Here is a 20,971-nt window from a genome sequence, read left to right on the forward strand (position 1 = left end):
ATGTCTGCTATGTCCCCCGGTGGGAAATACTAATAAGTCTAAAGATACAATGCTTGTTCCAAGCCGCCTCGCTGCAGCCATAACAGAGTTGGAGAATGTGTTAAAATTATTTTTAACTGTTCCTGCCCAACAGTTGTGGACAGAGGCGATGGTGGGACTCCTCTGCCCCTCCCTACTGCCCAGGGCAAAAATAAATCATCCTAGTGTGGAACTAGGAGTCCCAGCATGCAGTCTGCGCAGAAGGGCATTCTGAAACTAGTAGTTCCCCAATGATGAAAAGTCACAGGATGCCTGACTCTGCCGTGCTTGACAATCACAGCCAGAGATACGGTAATGAATAAGTTCTGAAAACATTGCCAACTGTGCCTATTGTTTATTGGGGCAAGTTAGCAGTAGTCTAATGCGCATATTACAGTGTTAGTCATCCAGCGGTATAAATGGAGTAAGATCTGTTGGCGTCAGTATTGTAGAGGGCTCATAGTTTTCTCAGTCGACAATGGGATCTTCAATTTGCCCTTTCTGGACAAAAACAAAATTGGGATTGAGTAACAGATGGCTCACTGGTAATCTACGTCACACTAGTGGCCCTACTAATGGAACGGAAGGGGTGATGTCACACTAGTGGCCCTACCAATGGAACGGAAGGGGTGATGTCACACTTGTGGCCCTACTAATGGAACAGAAGGGGTGATGTCACACTAGTGGCCCTACCAATGGAATGGAAGGGGTGATGTCACACTAGTGGCCCTACCAATGGAACGGAAGGGGTGATGTCACACTAGTGGCCCTACCAATGGAATGGAAGGGGTGATGTCACACTAGTGGCCCTACCAATGGAATGGAAGAGGCAATGTCAGACTAGTGGCCCTACCATTGGAATGGAAGAGGAAATGAAATGGAATGGAAGAGGCAATGTCCCACTAGTGGCCCTACCAATGTGGAACGGAAGAGGCAATGTCACACTAGTGGCCCTACTAATGGAACGGAAGAGGTAATGTCACACTAGTGGCCCTACCAATGTGGAACGGAAGCGGCAATGTCACACTAGTGGCCCTACCAATGGAACGGAAGGGGTGATGTCACACTAGTGGCCCTACCAATGGAATGGAAGAGGCAATGTCACACTAGTGGCCCTACCAATGGAACGGAAGAGGTAATGTCACACTAGTGGCCCTACCAATGTGGAACAGAAGGGGTGATGTCACACTAGTGGCCCTACCAATGTGGAACGGAAGAGGTGATGTCCAATAATGGAACAACAGTAAATCCAGCCTCTGGAATAAGGCTCTGCTGTTCTCAGTGTGTGCTAGGATTATTGTTGTTAGGAAGTTCACTAGTGGTCAGTTATGGGTGAGCACATAAGTCAGTTGCTAGGAAAAGCCAAGAATGGTTACATGCGATTTCTAATATCTCCATTTCTTGGATGATTCAGTAGCATGTGTTGCTGGTTTCTCGGTTTGACTTGAATAGTTTATGAAATACATATCAACATTCTTTGCAATGTGCTTAAAACAAAACATATTTTAGTTTCTGTTAGCATTACATGTCCTGCCTTACAATGACTGAATGACTAATTCTGAGTGAAGGTAGAAACGTCATCCGGTGATAAAAAGAAAGAAGAATACTGGATAATTCTTGACATTCCCTTCTTGACAATCTGATCCGGACTAATTGCGCTTAAAGATAATATTGTCTACTATAAATCCTGATGCCAGGGACTACAGCTTGCTGGGGAATTGCTGATACTTGAAATAGGACTTCTGCCTGAAATTGTGTGTTAAAATCTCAAGTACACTGTTGTTACCATGACGCTCCTAAGCAACATGAATATATATTCATGAATACTGAGTTTCTAAGAGGTGATTTCAGGTGAAATGTCTAATTTTTGTATCAAAAATTATTCCAGCATGTTGTAGTGCTGACATGATAATGTTAATTATGCAAAATCATTTTGGACTGCATTTACTGCAATAGCCCATCCCATAAGCCATAATTACACTGTAAGGTCATACTTAAAATTAATGTTAGGGGCCCATGGCTACCACCAGACTGGTACCGCATAGAGGGCCCAAGAGATTGACAGTAGAACAAATCTGCATTGGCAGCCTCCAGCTATAAAGTGTGTGCAGCTCCTGTCTGCTTTCCGGCAGCGAGCGACAAAGTGGTGCAGACACTGAGTGCATTATTATAAAGGTGAGGTGTGCTCATCAGGCTTGCTCATCAGGCTTGCCTACTTTTAAAGTCTCCTCTCCGGGAGAAGCCAGTAGCACGGTAGGGGGGCGTGGCCTGATCTAGACATTATCAAGCCCACCCCAAGTACTGCCAATCCTGGGATTCAAGGATCTTTGAGGAGGGGTGGGGCACACAGTTTTCGGTAGCCTCCCTGGTCATCCTGGGAGGTTAGGGAACCCTGCGGCACCCTAGGCAAAACATCAACCTACATATTCCCCTCCCCGCGTAACCCACTTTGCAGATCCTGAAGGGAAATATATCTCTTAGAAGTTCCACAGTGGCAACCTGCTTTAAGTGCAGCAAGGATTGGGGATCTTCTGTCCACTACCCACTGGAGATTGGGGATATTCTGTAGACTACCCACTGGAGAATGGGGATATTGTGTCCACTACCCACATGAGATTGGGGATATTGTGTCCACTACCCACCAGAGAGTGGGGATCTTCTGTCCACTACCAACCGGAGATTGGGGATATTCTATCCACTACCCACCAGAGATTGGGGATATTCTGTCCACTACCCACTGGAGATTGGGGATATTGTGTCCACTACCCACAAGAGATTGGGGATATTGTGTCCACTACCCACCAGAGATTGGGGATCTTCTGTCCACTACCCACCAGAGATTGGGGATCTTCTGTCCACTACCCACCGGAGATTGGGGATATTTTGTCCACTACCCACTGGAGAATGGGGATATTGTGTCCACTATCCACAAGAGATTGGGGATATTGTGTCCACTACCCACAAGAGATTGGGGATATTGTGTCCACTACCCACCAGAGATTGGGGATCTTCTGTCCACTACCAACCGGAGATTGGGGATATTCTATCCACTACCCACCAGAGATTGGAGATATTCTGTCCACTACCCACCGGAGATTGGGGATATTGTGTCCACTACCCACCAGAGATTGGGGATATTGTGTCCACTACCCACCAGAGATTGGGGATATTGTGTCCACTACCCACCAGAGATTGGGAATATTCTGTCCACTACCTACCAGAGATTGGGGATATTGTGTCCACTACCCACCAGAGATTGGGGATATTCTGTCCACTACCCACCGGAGATTGGGGATATTCTGTCCATTACCCACCGGAGAGTGGGGATATTCTGTGCACTACCCACCGAAGATTGGAGATATTGTGTCCACTACCCACCGGAGATTGGGGATATTGTGTCCACTTTCCACCATAGATTGGGGATTTTCTGTCCACTACCCACCAGAGATTGGAGATATTCTGTCCACTACCCACCGGAGATTGGGGATATTGTGTCCACTACCCACCGGAGATTGGGAATATTCTGTCCACTACCAACCGGAGATTGGGGATATTCTATCCACTACCCACCGGAGATTGGAGATATTCTGTCCACTACCCACCGGAGATTGGGGATATTGTGTCCACTACCCACCGGAGATTGGTGATATTGTGTCCACTACCCACCAGAGATTGGGGATATTGTGTCCACTACCCACCAGAGATTGGGGATATTGTGTCCACTACCCACCAGAGATTGGGGATATTCTGTCCACTACCCACCGGAGATTGGGGATATTCTGTCCATTACCCACCGGAGAGTGGGGATATTCTGTGCACTACCCACCGAAGATTGGAGATATTGTGTCCACTACCCACCGGAGATTGGGGATATTGTGTCCACTTTCCACCATAGATTGGGGATTTTCTGTCCACTACCCACCAGAGATTGGAGATATTCTGTCCACTACCCACCGGAGATTGGGGATATTGTGTCCACTACCCACCGGAGATTGGGGATATTGTGTCCACTACCCACCGGAGATTGGGAATATTCTGTCCACTACCAACCGGAGATTGGGGATATTCTATCCACTACCCACCAGAGATTGGAGATATTCTGTCCACTACCCACCGGAGATTGGGGATATTGTGTCCACTACCCACCGGAGATTGGTGATATTGTGTCCACTACCCACCAGAGATTGGGGATATTGTGTCCACTACCCACCAGAGATTGGGGATATTGTGTCCACTACCCACCAGAGATTGGGGATATTCTGTCCACTACCCACCGGAGATTGGGGATATTCTGTCCATTACCCACCGGAGAGTGGGGATATTCTGTGCACTACCCACTGAAGATTGGGGATATTGTGTCCACTACCCACCAGAGATTGGGGATATTGTGTCCACTACCCACCAGAGATTGGGGATATTGTGTCCACTACCCACCAGAGATTGGGGATATTGTGTCCACTACCCACCAGAGATTGGGAATATTCTGTCCACTACCTACCAGAGATTGGGGATATTGTGTCCACTACCCACCAGAGATTGGGGATATTCTGTCCACTACCCACCGAAGATTGGAGATATTGTGTCCACTACCCACCGGAGATTAGGGATATTCTGTCCACTACCCACCGGATATTGGGGATTTTCTTTCCACTACCCACCAGAGATTGGAGATATTCTGTCCACTACCCACCGGAGATTGGGGATATTGTGTCCACTACCCACCGGAGATTGGGGATATTGTGTCCACTACCCACCAGAGATTGGGAATATTCTGTCCACTACCAACCGGAGATTGGGGATATTCTATCCACTACCCACCAGAGATTGGAGAAATTCTGTCCACTACCCACCGGTGATTGGGCATATTGTGTCCACTACCCACCGGAGATTGGGGATATTGTGTCCACTACCCACCAGAGATTGGGGATATTGTGTCCACTACCCACCAGAGATTGGGAATATTCTGTCCACTACCTACCAGAGATTGGGGATATTGTGTCCACTACCCACCAGAGATTGGGGATATTCTGTCCACTACCCACCGGAGATTGGGGATATTCTGTGCATTACCCACCGGAGAGTGGGGATTTTCTGTGCACTACCCACCGAAGATTGGGGATATTGTGTCCACTACCCACCGGAGATTGTAGATATTGTGTCCACTTTCCACCATAGATTGGGGATATTGTGTCCACTACCCACCGGAGATAGGGGATATTCTGTCCACTACCCACCAGATATTGGGGATTTTCTTTCCACTTCCCACCTGAGACTGGGGATATGGTGTCCACTACCCTCCGGAGTTTGGGTAACCCTTCTACCACTCTATGACAGATACAGGCTGATGGTCGCTGGAGCTGATGTCACTGTCCATCCCTGATAACGACTGCATTAGTCAAACCCATCTAGTTACGTAGTCACCGGTGTCTAGATCGACAGTAATGGAAGTTAGACGCCAGAGTTAGAGCAATGGGAGCGCGGTTGACATAAGTTTTCCATGTTTTTGGGGTGCTGATTGTCGACTTGGTTCATACTTTAGGGTCTGGATCGTATTATCGACCACACTTAGGTCGACAATCATTAGGTCGACATCATTGGGTCGACATGCAGGAAGGTCGACAGGGTTATACGTTGACATGGATGAAGGTCGACAGGGGACTAGGTCGACAAGGTTTTAGGTCGACCTAACGTTAGGTCGACATGGGTTATGTCGACAGGTTGCGAGGTCGACATGGTTTTTTTCACAGTTTTTTTACCTGAATGTCAACACAGCCGACATGGACACTGTTTGAAGTCAACCGCATCCCATCGCATCACTCGCTTCGCTCGCTATGCTGCGGGCACTATTTTATTCTCCCACCATGCCCTAGTCGATGGTAGGGCATGAAATACCGCCTGCCGGCACGTCGGCTCAGAAATCAATGAAAAACTCATGTCGACCATTGACGCTACTTTCAATCTAGACACTGGCGACTATGTTTAGGCATCTAACTAGACAGGTTCCGTTAAGGGTGGTCGAACATAACATGGTCCTAGACAGCATCAATCCGTTACCCGGTCCATCTGTATGGTGAGTGGTGGATCAGCACTGGCACTAAGAAGAGGCTGTATAGAAAAGGTTGCACAGAACAGAAACTTATTGCATCAGTATATACACCAAAAACACTTCCAGTTCTAGTTGCATCATCTGTATCAGTTAGGGCGTGCCACGTGCTGCTGACATAGTGGCCTACTCCACGTTTTGCACACTTATTTTTCCTCTCACCTACCAATACATTCATCTAGTAACAAGTGAGACCCTCCTGCTTGGGCTATTTTGGGCAGAACATAAGTCCAATCAATGTGCTTTTTTTTTTTTGCCAGTTTAAGGCATATCCAGGTGCTCCTCAGTGGAACGTCTCCAGACAACAACACTTACGGTTCCAAGATCAAAGTAAACTATGACCGCAGCATGCAATGATTTTCCAGCATGTGCTTCCTATAACACCTTCTGTAAGCACAAGTCCGCCATGATGTCTTGCATCAGGGGAGCGTGTTTTATCAGAGCGGGGAATGCAGAGAATTTACGTCTGCTGAGCAGAAGATAAGATGTCCCTTCAATAAGTCTTATTTCCTCTTTAGTTAGCCGCCTAGCGATGTTTTTGGAAAGTAAGTAGCATTTATAAGAGCAAGTGGAATTAACGAAATACACTTTTATAATGAAAGCCAAAGTTAATGCACACAGGCCTGATACTTATAAAGTGACATGCGCAGTGTGACCCCCCCCCCCCCTTTATTCTAATAGATCACACGGTGGAGGTCACATAGAGTAATGTAGGGTACACACCACGACGCAGGGACGTGCAGGCAGGGGAGGCAGAGCCTCCCCTGTCATAACTGATTAAAAAAAAAATTCAAAGATGATATTTATATCACAATAACACATATGCTGTTATAAATATCTTATTTGATTTTTTTCTTTAATTAGCTATGAGGTGGGACACTGTGGGGAGCCTGGGCGGCAGCGGGAGCTGTGCCTCCCGCTGACAATAGAAAACTGTCAGGCAGCTGGGGGCGGGGATAACCCGCAGGGAGAAAAGAGGCTGAGAAGCCCACTGAAATTGCATGGGGAAGCGGCATCTACTCCTCTGCCTCAATGACAGGGACGGATGCCCCTGTCACTGAGACAGATGTGATAGGACAGCGGAGCAGACTGTCACTCACTGATAGCCTGTATCCGCTGTCCATGGGCTGCACAGTGTCAGTGTCTGCAGGCAGGGGCAGCATCAGCATGTAAGTGTTTAATTGACACTACACTTACACAGACACTATTATATTTTAAAAAAATGCATTCTGTCCCCCCAACACCCCCCCCCCCCCCCCCACACACACACACACACACACAGTGATTTTTTATTTATTTTGTTCCCAACACACAACCAAGGGCCAGGCATTGGCGGGAGTAGGGGCATCTGTGCGCACCACTGTAGTAACTGCCGCCGATCGATGGCTACGGGCGGCTGCGGTAGCGGGCATCGGCGGGGGTGGTAGCGGCGGGTATATTTAATCTGCGCCCAGGCTGCTGCTGCCCCGCTCTCCCCCCCCCCAGCAGCCCTATGCCAAGCTGCAGTCCCACTACCAAGCTCCCCCTGCCTGCTGCCCCTGGACCCTGTCGGCTCAGGTGCAGGGGGAGCTGTCAGTTCTCTTCCCCGGGATGCGGGGAAGAGCCGAAGAGGAGGCAGACAGACATTGCTGGCTGGGCAATATTTGGTGGGGTGGTAGCGGCGGGTATCTCATCTGCGCCGCAGGCTACTGCCCCCCCCCGCAGCACAGCGACGAACTTCCGCTACAGCCTACCTAGCTCCCAGCATGGTCCCTGTCGGCTCAGGTGCAGGGGGAGCTGTCAGTGGTAGCGGCGGGTATCTGCGCCCCAGGCTACTGCTCCCCCCCCCGCAGCACGGCGCCGAACTCCCGCTATAGCCACTACCTAGCTCCCAGCGCGGTCCCTGTCGGCTCAGGTGCAGGGGGAGCTGTCAGTTCTCTTCCCCGTATCACATGCGGGGAAGAGAACTGACAGCTCTCCCTGCACCTGAGCCGACAGGGACCATGGGCAGCAGGCGCCGGGAGCTAGGTAGCGGCTATAGCGGGAGTTCGGCGCCGTGCTGGGGGGGGAGCAGTAGCCTGGGGCGCACTGGCGCAGATACACGGCGCCGCTACCACTGACAGCTCCCCCTGCACCTGAGCCGACAGGGACCACGCTGGGAGCTAGGTAGCGGCTATAGCGGGAGTTCAGCGCGGTGCTGCGGGGGGGGGGGGGAGCAGTAGCCTGGGGCGCAGATACTTGCCGCTACCACTGACAGCTCCCCCTGCACCTGAGCCGACAGGGACCGCGCTGGGAGCTAGGTAGTGGCTATAGCCGGAGTTCGGCGCCGTGCTGCGGGGGGGAGCAGTAGCCTGGGGCGCAGATTCCCGCCGCTACCACTGACAGCTCCCCCTGCACCTGAGCCGACAGGGACCATGCTGGGAGCTAGGTAGGCTGTAGCGGGAGTTCGTCGCTGTGCTGGAGGGGGGGGGCAGTAGCCTGCGGCGCAGATGAGATACCCGCCGCTACCACCCCACCAAATATTGCCCAGCCAGCAATGTCTGTCTGCCTCCTCTTCGGCTCTTCCCCGCATCCCGGGGAAGAGAACTGACAGCTCCCCCTGCACCTGAGCCGACAGGGTCCACGGGCAGCAGGCAGGGGGAGCATGGTAGTGGGACTGGAGCTTGCCACAGGGCTGCTGGGGGGGGGGGGGGGAGAGCGGGGGCAGCAGCAGCCTGGGCGCAGATTAAATATACCCTCTGCTACCACCCCCGCTGTTGGCAATCTAGACAGTAACAGTTATCCTTGCACTACAAGTCCCAGCAGGATTAGTTAGTTGCTGGGACTTGTAGTGCAAGGGTACCACTAATTACTATTTAAATATTAGCCGCATTTGGGGCATAGAAGCAGAGGCGCTAAACTACACAGAATTTGAAATTTAAAGACGGCCGCCGGGAGCCAATCAGAGTGCGGCATGTCTGGCTCCGCCCCCTCGTATAGTTTTTAAGAGCCAGCGTGAGCCAGCCGCAAGCAGTCTGCCAGCAGGAATGGAGCATAGAAGAGCTCCCGAAGAAAGAAGACTCAGGAAGTCTAGTAGGCTGCTGCCCACCAGATGAAGATGCTGGAAGCCCTGTCATGGCGGCAGCCACGCAAAAGAGCTTATTGGCTGCCGCCTGCCAGGTGAAGACGTCGGAAGCCCTGGCATGGTGGCGGCCACGCAAAAGAGCTTATTGGCTGCCGCCTGCCAGGTGAAGACGCCGGAAGCCCTGGCATGGCGGCGGCCACACAAAAGAGCTTATTGGCTGCCGCCCGCCAGGTGAAGACTGCTGTGTTAATAAAATTTTACTTTACATGGTGTGGGTGTTTTTATTGGTGTATTGGTTCTGCTGTGGGACTACAGGTCCCAGCGGGCCCATTAATGCCCTATATGCTGGGACTTGTGGTTCCCCAAGTCCCTGCATACAGGGGAAGGTTTGCTGTGATTTGTTGTTCCGCAGCAGAACCCAATACTTTTACACTTAATTTATCAGCCCGGTGTCCACCGCCCTGGGATATCGGGGACAGCCCCGGGCTTCAGCCCGGGACAGGTGAAGCCTGGGGGTGGGGGACCCCTTTATTGGGGGGGTCCTCACTCCCCCAGGTACCCCATCCAGGGCTGACCAGCCAGGGTGATCATGCTATGGCTAGGGGACCTTGCATAAAAAGTGTCCCCCAGCTGTGGCATGACGCTGCTGGCTGTTGGAGCCCGGTGTTGGTTCCAAAATGCGGGGGACCCCCAGTTTATTTGTCCCCCGTATTTTTTGGAACCAGGACCGGTCTAAGAGCCTGGTGCTGGTTTCTTAAATATGGGGGAACCCCACAATTTTTCTCTCCCCATATTTGGGGAACCAGGACTGGCTCAACGAGCCCGGGGCTGGTTATGCTTGGGAGGGGGGACCCTATGTATTTTTTTTTTTAACTTGTGCACACTTTACTAGACAGAACCATGCACTGAACTGGCTGGACCTGGTCTATTTTGCGTGCAATATTGGGCATTGTTTACCATGCGATTTTCATGTTTGCTATGAGATAACATCTGGATGCGATATGTAATTTGCGATTTTTTAGTCATAGCAAAATGTGTGATTTTGATTGAATCAACAATTCACATCTAAAGCCAACAAAAAAAATACAAGGATTCAAAACATGAAACAAAGTTTGTGTGCAATTTCAGGCACTGGATTTAAATGACAAGCAATGATTTTCTTGCTCATATTTAGTGGCAGTTACATATCATGTCCCCAGTAGTGTCTATTACATATCATTTCCTCAGTAGTGCTGTTACAGATGTCCCCATTAGTGCCAGCTACATATCATGTCCTCAGTAGTGCTGTTACAGATGTCCCCTGTAGTGCCTTTTACATATCATGTCCTCAGTAGTGCTGTTACAGATGTCCCCAGTAGTGCTTTTAGCAAGATTTTTTTTTCTTATACTCAACCCTCCCTATACCACCAGGGTGTGTGGCTCTCACCACTGACAACATGTTGTTAGTACTTCTTTGCTGTGAATCCTGTGGAGATGCAGGGAAATGTATGTTATTGTTTAATTAAATGGTAAACCTATCCGGTCTATACTGTATGTGTACGTGGGTAACCCTGGATCTGAAACTAGCCTGTGCCTCACCAGTCACTAACCTCACCGCACGTCACTGCCACGACGACCCGCTCACGATGCACATCGTGAACGGGTCGTCAGTGTCTCATCTGACCCGCTCACGGTGACGCGGGGGGTCCGATCCGATGGCGACCCGCACCCGGCTGTATGGTCATCATTCAGATCCTACCTGCAGCAGGTAGGATCTGAATAACGACCGACCGACCCGCGGGACCGCGCATCGGATCGGTATCGGTCCACACCAGGACAAAAAAGGGCCCAATCACCATACAATCTACATCCAATTGGTCGGAATTGGATCTAGATTGAGGGGATCGGCCCTAGTCGTCCTGGTGTGTACCCAGCATAAGGGGCCCATGAGAGCAGCAAGGAGCCCCTTCTCCAACTTCTTCACATCTTACCTTGTGCGGGTGTGCATGGAAAGATCGACATGCAAAACAAAAATGTCAACACACAAAAGGTCAACACTGACAAAAGTTCAACATGCAAAATGTCGGCATTGTCAAAATGTCAACACAAGCAAAAGGACAACGCGAAAAGGGTAGACACGTGAAAAAGCAGACATGAGTATTTACTTGAGAGTCAGTGTTGACACCTGTCGACATAGACCCCCAATTAGTGTAGAGCGTACACTCGCATGGCCCTCACTGCGCTCGTCACACTTTAATGTTCACAATCGGAGTCCACGTGGATGGAGACAGAGCCGGCCTTAGGCATAGGCCAACTAGGCAATTGCCTAGGGCATTTGGAATGCCTAGGGGCATCAGCAGCTTCTGCTGATTAAAATGATATGCAGCATGCCTATTTTGTGTGTGTGAGTGAGGCTGTTAGCGGCTGTGCGAGTCCTGTCTGCGGGTGGGTGGGTTGTGCAATAGTGTTCGGCATATGTTTAAGGGGCATTATGTGTTTCATGTATAAATGCATTAATAATGTGTGACATGTGTAAGGGGCATAATGTGTATCATGTGTATAAGGGCATTAATAATGTGTGACATGTGTAAGGGCCATTATTTGTGTCATTATGTGTATGAAGGGCATTAATACAGGTTGGCATAATGTGTAAGGGGCATTATGGTTATAAGGACATTAATAATGTGTCATGTGTAAGGGGCATTACTGTGTGGTATTATCAGGGGTGCCTAGAGAATGGGGTAGGGGGTACAAATTACCCAGGCCAAAGTCTGATGAAAGGGCCCAGTGGGGGCCCCAGGCCCCGTCCCCTTAAGTGACAGCAGCAGCTGCAGCTCTTCTCCTCTATCCAGCACACACTGTTTTATGCTGGGTTGCAGTGTGGCCATGGAGGTGCTTAAAATACAATATTTTCTCAGGATTTTTTTCGGTACTTGTTTCCTATCTGGGCGCCCGTCGTGGTGATCGCGGGTACATTTATGTCTGGCCGCGACGCGATGCCCGCGATTTCCCATTGAAACCCATGTTAAACATGAAAATCGCGTCGGTCGCGGCCGGCCATAAATGTACCCGCGATGCCCGCGACGCGATGCACCCGATTTCCCATAGGAATCAATGTTAAATGGCCCGACCGACGCGATTTTACTGTTAAATGCCTCAATGGACCCGATGTGGCCATAGGAATCAATGTTAAATGGGCTACAGAGCCCAAATAGGCACAATTAACCCTTAAATGTCCCCCCAAATTTTTAACGGCACCCCACGATCCACGCCAACCCGAAGCGTGGCGAGCGCAGCGAGCCCACGAGGGGCGGCGGTACGCGTCCTCCGACCTTTTCATGCCCTACTATCCACTAGGGCGTGGAGTGAGAATAGAATAGTGTGGCGAGCGCAGCGAGCCACCGAGCCCGAAGCGTGGCGAGCGCAGCGAGCCCCGCGAGGGGACGCGGATACCTTCACAGTTATACGCGTCCCCTCGCGGGCTTCCCAGGTGTCCATGGCGACGCGGACACCTGGGAAGCCCGCGAAGGGACGCGTTTACCTGTGAAGGTATCCGCTTCGGGCTCGGTGGCTCGCTGCGCTCGCCACACTATTCTATTCTCACTCCACGCCCTAGTGGATAGTAGGGCATGAAAAGGTCGGAGGACGCGTACCGCCGCCCCTCGCGGGCTCGCTGCGCTCGCCACGCTTCGGGTTCACGTTGATGGCGGGGTGGCGTCAACTACTTTTGGGGGGACATTTTTATGTTCAGGGGTGTTTTTGCCCCATTTCCCATTGTTCCCTATGATAATTTGGGGAAATTGATCCATTTAACATTGTTTCCTATGGTAAATCGCGGTCATCGCGGGTAAATTGAGGCATTTAACATTGTTCTCTATGGGAAAATCGCGGGCATCGCGTCTGGCACATCACACCCGATTTTTTATCGGCCGCGATGCCCGCGATGGCCCCGATTTTACCTCCGATGCCCGCGATTTAAATCGTGGGCGCCCAGATAGGAAACAAGTACCTTTTTTTCAAAGGGTATAATGTGAATAATATGAGGAGTAATGTACTCGCGGGGCTCGCTGCGCTCGCCACGCTTCGGGCTCGGTGGCTCGCTGCGCTCGCCACACTATTCTATTCTCACTCCACGCCCTAGTGGATAGTAGGGCATGAAAAGGTCGGAGGACGCGTACCGCCGCCCCTCGCGGGCTCGCTGCGCTCGCCACGCTTCGGGTTCACGTTGATGGCGGGGTGGCGTCAACTACTTGATCCATTTAACATTGTTTCCTATGGTAAATCGCGGTCATCGCGGGTAAATTGAGGCATTTAACATTGTTCTCTATGGGAAAATCGCGGGCATCGCGTCTGGCACATCGCACCCGATTTTTTATCGGCCGCGATGCCCGCGATGGCCCCGATTTTACCTCCGATGCCCGCGATTTAAATCGTGGGCGCCCAGATAGGAAACAAGTACCTTTTTTTCAAAGGGTATAATGTGAATAATATGAGGAGTAATGTACATAAGGTAAAGTGGTACTACTGTGTGATGTAACGTGAATAAGGGACACCATCGCATGATATAATGTGAATAAAGTTGCACTACTGTGTGGCATAATTTGAATTGGGGGTACTATTGTGTGGCCATGCCCCTTCCCAGCAAGAACACACCCCTGTTTGGGCTCCGCACCGAATGGGTGCGCTGTTTCTATTTAAAATATTGCGGGTAGGAGCACCAAAATGATGACTGCAATGATGAGGGTTGATGATGCTGGGAAAGGGGAGCAGGGTCAGAGACGGAACTAGTGGCGGTGCTAGGGGGCAACCGTCAAAATCTTGCCTAGGGCATAATTTAGGCTAGGGCCGGCTCTGGATGGAGAATTATGAAGTCCAAAAAATTAAGCAACAAAAAAAAAGTGAAATACTCATATCGAACTTTTTGTGTGTCATCCTTTTTCATGTCGACTTTGTTCATGTCGATCTTTTTTCAATAACGAGCTTTTGGTGTCGACTATTGACCTAGACAGCAAGTAGATCCCCCTCCTCAGTGGTGCCACCCAGTGCTGTTCAGTAAGATGACACCAAATAATAAAGGTTCTGGCACAGTGCTTTCACGTTGGGCACCATGATTCTGAAGCCTTGCACATTCGCTCGCAAGCGCCCCTTCCGAGGAGAAATCATTAGATGGTGAGCAACTGATGTCACTGTTTGCAGCAGTGACATCATCAGCCCGTCCCGCGCAGGCCTGCATTCCCCAGGGCCCGCCCAGCGTTTTTATAGGCATGCCCACCGTTTTTATTGCCATGCCCACAAAATGCCTGGTGTCCACCTAAAAATGCCTCCTGGGTGCCGATCACTATGCCAACGCCCCGGCGGGTGTCTGCACATATGCCTTAGCGCCTATGCACACATACCCATACTTGCCTACTTTTGAAAACTAGTTTCAGGGAGATTATAGTTGGTAATAGAATTTTGCACAGCGCCCCATTGAGGGGGCGTGTCATGCTCCACCCAAAGGGCGTGTCTAGTTCCATATATGGAGAGATTGTGAAAAGAGATTGTGAACGTGGCACCTAGAAGCGTGGGTGTGTACTGCTACGTCTGAGAGGAATCTTCCAAAATGACTGATATCCAAATGTAGATGCGCCCCAAAGCAGTTAGTAAGAGCTACTATACTTGGTAAAGTGCTGGGAAATGGTGCTGATGATGCAATGTAAATGTATCTATCTGTCATTCCTTTTTCCCCAAAAAATGTAACAGTGTAATGTGGGCTAGGTGACATGAGGGAGATTGCTAGACTAATGAGGAAGAGAGGAAGATTGCTGTTATTTCAGGGAGTCTCCTGCAGAATGCAGGAGGGGAGGTAACTATGATGTAACAGTGTAATGTGGGCTAGGTGACATGAGGGAGATTGCTAGACTAATGAGGGAGAGAGGGAGATTGCTGTTATTTCAGGGAGTCTCCTGCAGAATGCAGGAAGGTAGGTAACTATGCCTGCATGTAATATATCTTTCTATGTGTAATATCTCCCCCTGTGTGTGATATCTAATGTCTACATCCAGGTGTTTGATTACAGCAGAAGGTGTGCATATGTACACTCTTTGTACATTGCTATGTTTTGCACACAATTACATAGATTGCCCAACACCTTTGATACCTAACTCTGCGCATTGATCTTATAGAATATTCCCACATGGAATGGTGTGGACCCTGAGGAAAATATGCTGGAATTCTAAGACTGCAGACATCAGTCATTCAGCCGTTGTGATGCAGCTCAGAGTGTGTTCTGAGTACACGTCACCCGTGCTTGTGTTACTGCATGCAGCAATAACTTAGGGCCTTATTTTGGTTCATTCTTTCTGACAAAATCCTTCTTAGATGGACAAAACCATGTGCTCTGCAGGGGGGGCAGATGTAACATGTGCAGAGAGAATTAGATTTGGGTGAGTTATTTTGTTTCTGTGCAGGGTAAATACTGACTGCTTTATTTTTACACTGCAATATAGATCTCACTTTGAAGTAAAACCCCACCCAAATCTAATTATCTCTGCACATGTTACATCTGCCCCACCTGCAGTGCACATGGTTTTGCCCATCTAAGAAGGATTTTGTCAGAAAGAATGAACCAAAATAAGGCCCTAAGTAACTTAGGGCCACACTAAGTTGCACATAAACGCATGTCTATTGGTGGTCGCCCTCTGAGAGTTTATGTATACAAACGCTACAAACTACGTCCTTTCTGTACTTCCATTTGGCTTAATGTGCAAATTCTGAGATGCCCAGTGTTAGCGCTCGTGCATGCTGTAATAATGTGTCTTTATTTGTCACTATTGATTGCACCATCAAAGCTTGTGCAGCCCTTTAATAGGTGTAGGGGATTGCATGTGACTCAGAAACAGCCCTTACAGTGGTTTCAACTGTGTGCTGGAATAATAGGATACTTTTAGGGGCATCCAATTGGGCAAAAGGTTTTTCCCACAAATAAACTGAAGATCTTGTGCCCAAATTTGGATTACTGTGGGTATGTGCGTCCCCGATGCCCACTGTATCCAAGTAAATGCACACAGTTGTTAGAAGAAAAAAGTCAGATATTGACCGGTCCAGTGGTCTCCATGGCTCATAGTGATCTTCCCTCCATCTTTCCAGACCGCTTGGAAACAGGACTGCCATTAGAAATTATGGGGCTTCCAACAAAATTGCCAGCCCCCCTCCAGACACAAAGGGTGAGATTTAATAGGATGAAAGATTCAGAAAGTGAGAGATTTGGGAAGAAATCTCCTGTTTTTTTTAAAGCGGCAATCATTTACACTGCAAAATCAAACTGGTTTTGCTGTGTAAATGATTGCCGCTTTAAAAAAACTGGAGATTTCTTCCCAAATCTCTCACTTTCTGAATCTCTCATCCTATTAAATCTCACCCCAACTGTCTGTATTTCTTTATCCCCGAGGCCTGCACACACAGCCAAACACTATTGTACACAGACAACCACATTTTTATGCTGAGAAAGGCAGTGCACTATGCTGTGTAAAGTGAAAAATAGACACTAATGGCAGTGTAGAGTGAAAAATTCACACTTCTGTGTGGTGTAATGTGAATAACGGACACTATTGTGAGGTGTAATGTGAATAGCAGGCACTTCTTTGAGGTGTAATGTGAATAACAGACACTACTGTGCGGTGTAATTTGAATGACGGACACTAATGTGCTGTGTAAAGTGAATAATGGGCAGCTCTGTGAAGTATAATGTGAATAATGGACACTACTGTGAGGTGTAATGTGAATTACAGACACTACTGTGTCGTAAAATGTGAATAACGGACACTACTGTGAGGTGCAATGTGACTAATGGACACTACTGTGTGGTTTAAGGTGAATAACAAACATTACTGTGCGGTGTAATGTGAATAGTGAACACTACTGTGTGGTGAAATGTCAATAACAGACACTACTGTGCGGTGTAATGTGAATAAGGGACACTACTGGGCAGTGTAATGTGAATAGTAGACATTACGTTGAGGTGTAATGTGAATAACAGACACTACTGTGCGGTATAATAATAATAATAATAATGGACACTAATGTGCTGTGTAAAGTGAATAATGGGCAGCTCTGTTCGGAATAATGTGAATAACGGTCACTACTGTGAGGTGTAATGTGAATAACGGAAACTACTGTGAGGTGCAATGTGAATAACGGACACTACTGTGCAGTGTAATGTGAATAACCAACACTACTGTGCAGTGTAATGTGACTAATGGACAATACTGTGTGGTTTAATGCGAATAACGGATAGTACTGTGTGGTGTTATGTGAATAACGGACACTACTGTTTGATCTAATGTGAATAACAAAACTACTGTGTGGTGTTATACAAATATGGGACAGTCCTGTGTGGTGTAATGTGAATAACGGACACTACTGTGTAGTGTAATCTGGATAACAAACAATCCGTTGCAGTGCAATTTGAATAATGGACACTACTGTGCGATGTAATGTGAATTGGTACTATTATGTGGCCACCCCTCTTCCCTATGAAGCCACACCCCTTTATTTTTGGCTAGTCCTGTTTTTCATCGAGGCTGGGGGGTACAGTGCACCCAAATGTGTAGTTATGGCACTGACTGAGGCTCCATTTGTCCTCCCTGTTGGCCTACTTACAGACCCTTAACTGCTGCATAAGTCTCACAACTTGTGAGTCACAAGTATATCAATGAAACACAGAATTAATGTGTCGGCAGCTAGAATTGGTTACACAATTATTATACATTCGATTTTTGTTGGAGATTCTATCCTACGGGTCTCAGTTATACTGTATACAGCGATGTCCTAGAGGAACGGATACATCTGAAAAAGCAAGGTAGCACCTAATCCATATTAAGACCAAAAGGGTGTCTGGTTTGGAGCCCATTAATCCAGTAGTCGTCTTCCTGTTTCAGCGTCAGGGTACAGTTACCCTATAACACAGCGCTGGCTCTCCCTGTTATATCTGATACTTACTTACTGGCGAGATAATATGACCTAACCTAGACCGTCCCAGACTACCGGGCCCTGGTTACGGGTATAAACAAATACTCCTTGGTGGCAGCTTCAGGCTACATCACTTACAGCCATCAATTCTGTATATTAGGCCAGCAGAGGGGACTTACACAGTGGTGCCTCCATAGGTAATACTTGTATCGCATGCTCCAGTAGGCTCTTATCTGTGGTTCATCAGAGTATGGTCAGAGCGTGTTAGAATAGAACGCAACCACTACAGTGATGTGACCGTAACATGCCTGTAAGACAGACCACCTCCATGTGTCTGAATGGCCACCTCCCAATCACCGCAGAGGAACTTCTGTTTGTGCAGGCATCTGAAATCGGAATTGTGTACTAGCGCAGGACGGCACACGCAGAAACACAATTAATCACTCAACTACATCTGATATCAACATAGCACAGAATCAGACTGCAAACTAGCACCAATAATGAATTACAATGCAACCTATTCATAATCAATTCCTTCTCAAATGGACATAACCATGTGCACTGCAGGGGGGCAGATGTAGCGTGCAGAAAGAATTAGATTTGGGTGAGTTATTTTGTTTCTGTGCAGGGAAAATACTGACTGCTTTATTTCTACACTGCAATATAGAGATCACTTTGAAGAAAAACACCACCTAAATTTAACTCTCTCTGCACATGTTATCTGCCCCACCTGCAGTGCAGCATGGTTTTGTCCATTTGAGAAAGAATTTGCCTCTGAGAGTGAACCAGAATAAGGCCCTATGACACAGATACCAAAAAAAAAATTTTGTTGCACCTTGGGCAGGGTGTCCCTTAAAAATCAGAAAAATCGATGGGACACCCTCTTTTTTTTTCCATTTGCTATTCTGAGAGCTTATGCAAAATATGAAGTTGATCGGACAACTATTACCCGTGCCCCAAGAGGCACAAAGTTTTAGATTTTAGGTGACTTTTCTTAAAATTGCTTCAAATACTTTTTAAGTGAGTGCATATGATTTTTTTGTTGCAAAGGTGGGAATTGGGATCTGTGGCAGGGTCTCTGAACAACATAATACTTGTCACTGGACATTTTGTGTATAATATACATATATCATATACAAACACACGCAATGTCCAATGATGAAGTAGTATATTCATTTTTTACACATTATTAAAACTTTAACAGCAAGTAATCCAGGGTTGCCGACTTTTGGGCTGCCCTCTCCAGGAGAGGGCAGCCAGCACCAGGAGATAGAGGGCGGGGCTGACCACTGGGATGAAAAAGGGGTGGAGCCAGAAGTGGATCTAAAAAAAAAAATACATGTCATTTCAGCAGAATACGCTCACCACTGCTTGTGCCACTTCTCCCGCTGCCGCTGTGTCCAGCGCTGCTCACAGAGCCCTGTTGTGGCTTTCATTTACATAATAAGTCATGACATTGCGCTTGTAGGACCCAGCGCTTCATGACTTGCGCATGTGCAGTCCGACTTTTCAGCTTGCAGGCTGAATACCCGGGAGGATCCTGGGTATTTCTGTGAGACCGGGAGAATGGGGCAAAAACCGGGAGACTCCGGCAAAATCACGGAGGGTCGGCAACCATAAAGTATTCAGTAATAAATAAAATGGAAGAATTGTAAACTTACTCGCTTTAATTTTTTTTTTAGATAGAAACCTAAAGTTTACAATTATTTCAGGGAATAAGATATTAAGGTCTACAGACACACACACACACACACACACACACACACACATAAAGGAAATCATGGTATAATGGTCATCACATTATTTTTCTGCTGAGGTAAATATCACAACAAGGATAATCCTTTTTTTAATTGATCACACGCACTACTTACTAACAATTTCTACGCGCACAATGCTTTCTACTGTACAAAGCATTGGGGTGCCGGATGACGCTCCAACAGTGGGGATCCCGAGAGTCAATATCCCGACGTCGGGATCCCAACTGCCGGTGCTCCGACAGGGGGGATCCTGACTCACAGGGGCTATTCTCCCTTGTGGGGGTCCACGACCCCCACAAGGGAGAATAGAACCTGTGGCAAGCATAGCAAGCCACCACTCCCCCCCTCCCCCCCTGTCCGAGCTCCAGCAGTCGGGATCCCGAAGTCGGAATACTGACTGTCAGGGTCCCCACTGTCGGAGCGCCATACCACACCCAAGCATTGTCCCTGTGAAATACTTCTTGACACATTGGCAGAGTCTGTCATGATTTAGCAAGACTTCTGCACAGTGGCTGACGCTGCGCCATGTGCAACTCCTCAGTGCTGGACAAAGACTGCAGGAGAGAAATCATATTAGTCTTCACCTCTGACACTGCCTCCATAGGCATAAAGGGCCTTATTTTAGTTCACTCTTAGAGGCAAATTCCTTCTCAGATGGACAATACCATGTGCACTGCAGGGGGGCAGATGTAACAGGTGCAGATTAAATTAGATTTGAATGGTTTATTTTGTTTCGGTGCAGGGGTACTAACTGACTGCTTTATTTCTACACTCCAATATAGATCTCACTTTGAAGGAAAACCCCACCCAAATCTAATTCTATCTGTTACATCTGCCCCACCTGCAGTGCACATGGTTTTGTCCATTTGAGAAGGAATTTGCGATGCCCTTGGGAGCGTGCACCGTGTATTGGGGCCTTTAGACACAGTTGCAGGTGCGTTGCGATATCGGCAGGATCGCATCGCAGCGCATGCGATTTGCGTGCAATGCGATCCGGGGGCAGTACAAAAAGTATGTGCAGACTAAGTATTTTAGACTTTTGCAATTTTTAGTAAAAAAAGTCCGAAATCCCACATTTTCCGAAAATCCCACATTTAATAGGGTGCAAATTGCGGTAGATCA

Source organism: Crinia signifera, chromosome 3, assembly GCF_055691185.1.
Source record: "Crinia signifera chromosome 3, ASM5569118v1, whole genome shotgun sequence".
Classification (NCBI taxonomy): Eukaryota; Metazoa; Chordata; class Amphibia; order Anura; family Myobatrachidae; genus Crinia; species Crinia signifera.